The sequence below is a fragment of the Capsicum annuum genome, unplaced genomic scaffold (assembly GCF_002878395.1).
Source record: "Capsicum annuum cultivar UCD-10X-F1 unplaced genomic scaffold, UCD10Xv1.1 ctg33272, whole genome shotgun sequence".
Lineage (NCBI taxonomy): Eukaryota > Viridiplantae > Streptophyta > Magnoliopsida > Solanales > Solanaceae > Capsicum > Capsicum annuum.
In genome coordinates, this window is record NW_025840040.1 from 1 (window position 1) to 3,541 (window position 3,541).

The following is a 3,541-nucleotide window of genomic DNA, read 5'->3' on the forward strand; positions in this document are numbered from 1 at the left end:
TTCTATGATCTGAAATCATCTGGTTTTGCTTTAGAGAAATAATTTCCTTTTTTAATTGCTCAACTTCGATTTTTAAATCATGAAAGGTGGTATCTCTAGCAGGGATTTTACTCAAAGCAAGACGTCTATTTACTTCAGCTAATGAATAAGATAAGGGATGATTTTCAAAAGAGTTATCATATGAGGGCTTTTCTTCAGAATTTTCTTGAACTATGGAGGCAAAAGAATCTGCAGTTTTTTGTTGATCTGATAAATAGGATTGCAGTTGTTTGTGTAATGGATGATTTTCAGGAATGTCTTCTAAATGAACAGAAGAGCCAATATTCAGAGTTTTTGATGAAGATGATACATCTCCATGAATTTTTGAATTGATCAAAGTTCGATTCCCTTGTTGTATGTTATTGACTATTTCTGATTAAAGTATACTAAGGCTATTTGATGTAGTCATATGATTTTGCCAATAAAGATAATGGGTAACTTCTTTTCAAGTCTTTCTCAACAGATAGATTGAATTAGTTCTTTTTGATTATCTTAAAACTTTTGAATTTAAATCAAAAATAAATATTTTTTTTAAATTTATTATCATCTTCATTTTCATTTTTAATTTAATCTTCACAATCTGATAAATACAAAAAATAAGATAACTATCGTCTTTAATATATACACAGACATATACGTCATGCGGAGGAAGAAAGGAAAAACCGGCAGCCCAATTCTGTCCCAACCCAACCCAACCCAACCCATCAATTATAAATGGTGTTCCCTTGTGTTCATCGCAGATTCTGCATCAGCTTTCAAGAGTAATACATCTTCTTTTATTAGTCGTCGTCTTCTTCTTCTTCTTCTTCATCCCTGATGTGTTTGCTAATCATTTCTTCCCTCAGTTGTGCTCTTTGGTAGATGGAAGTGGAATTGGAATTCATTGTGAACTGAGAGGGTGCTGGCTCCTTTTCTAGGTAAATAGCATTGGATCTTCTCCCAGGTAAGCAAGCCCCTCCATTTTGCCAAGACCTTTTTGAAGTCCGTAATAGCCTAGGCTAGATAGCATTTGAGGCTTGTGTAATTATGTAGCTAGTGAAAAACTGAAGCATCTGCCAATTTATTCCCCTCCCTGTATATGTGATTGTATGTATTCCTTGAATGTTATCCGTTATCTCCTCCACAATATGAATTATGTTCCATGGGCATTTCCATTCACCTAAAAAGACCTTCTTAAGTAATAAAGAATCAGTTTGGAAAATAACTAGCTCAAAACCTGACTGCTTGCAATGTTTAGTTGCATGTAGGATTGCTAAAGCTTCCGCCATTGTGTTTGTTGTATCCTCTATCTTAGCTGCTTCAGCATAAACTAGATCTCCATTTTCATCCCTGAGAGTAAAAAGCATAGGAGCTTATACCCGGATTTCCCCTAGAGGCACCATCCGTATTATACTTCAACCAACCCTCTCAGGGAAAATTCCCATATGACCTCCTTTATCGTTATACTTCCCTTGTGACTTTCCAACTGCTGTAATACATCTGGCCAGCTTCCTCAAAATTTACATTTGGGATTTCTGACCTGCAGAAGCATATGTAGTGTATGCATCTCATTGTGAATGACCCTCTGAATGCTTGTAGTCGTGCCATCATGCTTACTCTTGTTCCTTCTTCTCCACAATTCCCAAACTATAATGCTTGGTAGTGCTTATAGTAAGGTTTGAGCCTGCTTTTAACTTCTGCTCCCCACCGAAGCATTATAACTTGTCTTAGTGAAAGTCCTGCTATATTCGGACCTGCAAAAGAACAGAAATAGGACCAAGTCCTGTTAGCAGTATAACTTTTCAGGAAAACATGAGTCATGGTCTCTTTGTATCGCACATACTCCCATGCTGATTTAACAGTAAAATCTCCTTTAGCATTAATCAGCCAGTATGGTTTATCAGTGAAAAATCCCCCTCCTGGTGGTTTTATGTTACTGATAATATGCTCTGCAATCTCCTGAGGTATTCTGAAAATCCCAATTCAAATTATTTGTTAAATCCTTCACCATCTTATACGTATCATCCCACTAATAATGTACGTTGGATGTATCAGAAGCTAACTATGTATCTCGACAGTCCCAAAAATAGGAAAAAATTAATCGGAAGCTAACTATGTATCTTTACAAAGGATAGTGGATGTATTATGCATCTCGATAGAATCAAAATTAAAAAATAATGTATTATAAGCTAATTATGTATCTTTACAAAAAAAAAAATGTATTTTTATTGAATGAAAGAGACCAAGAAATTGGCGTGTCGTTTTTTTTTCCGTTCACTTATTCATTGTTAGGTAGTTTTTGACATTATTCTAGATTCTTTTTTTAAATATCAACATATTCTTCTTTGTTGTGCTTTATCCTCTTCCTATAACCAACCACAAAATTTTAATTAAATTTTAGGGAGGAGCGTATTGGAGCCGTCAAACAGTCGCACATACCAAATGAATGTTGATCAGGTCAGTTATGATGCTATTGCTTACTTACAATTGTGTTTAGTTATTTTTAGTTGGACTTAGATTCATTTCTAGGTGTGTTGAACATTTTCCCAGTTATGACTAGAATTAATGATGGTAACATTTTGCAAGGAAGATATGATGGCGAGCTAACAACACCTGTTCGATATATTCTTTCTCATCCCTGTTAAGAAAAAACTGCTGGTTCATTGTTTTGTCATTAGTTCATAATATGATTTTGTGACTGAGAAATTACTGGAACGGTTGATTAGGTGAATTCAGGGTGTTATTACGACTTAGTCTAATTGTTATTGGTTAGACTTATTTTGAAAATGTAACTATTTTATTTCTAGGCACGTTTGCAATGGCTAAGAGCTGTATTTCCATTTTTTAATTCACTTAACACGTAGCCGAGCGTTCTAGTGCAGTCTTTGGTGGTAGTTAGAAGGAATAGGAATAATGCATGCTATTGGCAACTAAAATATTCCGGTCATCTGTTGCATGCTGCAACTACTAATTGCCTTGTAATTTCTTTTTTCTCCATAACTTGCACGGATTTTTCACCTTTGACGCCGCTCCCGTGTCAAACTATCCAAAAATACACTAATTTTTGAGAGTTGGGCACACACCCTTTGATATCTTCGAAGAGTTCGAGCAGCTTAGCTTGAAATATTCAATGTTACTGTTTGTTAGTAATGGTAGATAGAAGAGATTAAAAAATCCGACGTTAATCTATTTTAAAATCTTAGGTTGAAGTATCTAATAGTTGCATGGTTTAATAAATTTTTCTGGTCACTCTTTCTTGTCCTATCAGGCCCCGGCAGTTCACTTTGAAGAGGGAATAATTATGAACATCCTTAGCAGGTTACCTGTGCGAACTCTTCATCAATTCAAATGTGTTTCAAAATTTTGGAATGCATTGATCTCCGATCCTTACTTTAAGATGAAGCATTTCAAGCATGCGAAGAACGACCGAAATTCCCAAAAATTCCTTATTACCCACATGCGCCAGAATGGAAGTTAATTTTCCAGCTACTGTTGTTCTTTATCGCCGGTTCAAATGGCTGAG

The 3,541-nt window shown here is 35.4% G+C and overlaps 1 long non-coding RNA gene across 1 annotated transcript; it reads left to right on the top strand.

The window, feature by feature from the left end:
- Positions 1-651: 651 nt before the first annotated feature.
- LOC124891275 lies at positions 652-3,541 on the top strand. The gene is made up of 4 exons (XR_007049610.1): positions 652-800; positions 885-982; positions 2,420-2,475; positions 3,287-3,541. It is a non-coding gene; the product is annotated as an uncharacterized LOC124891275 (long non-coding RNA).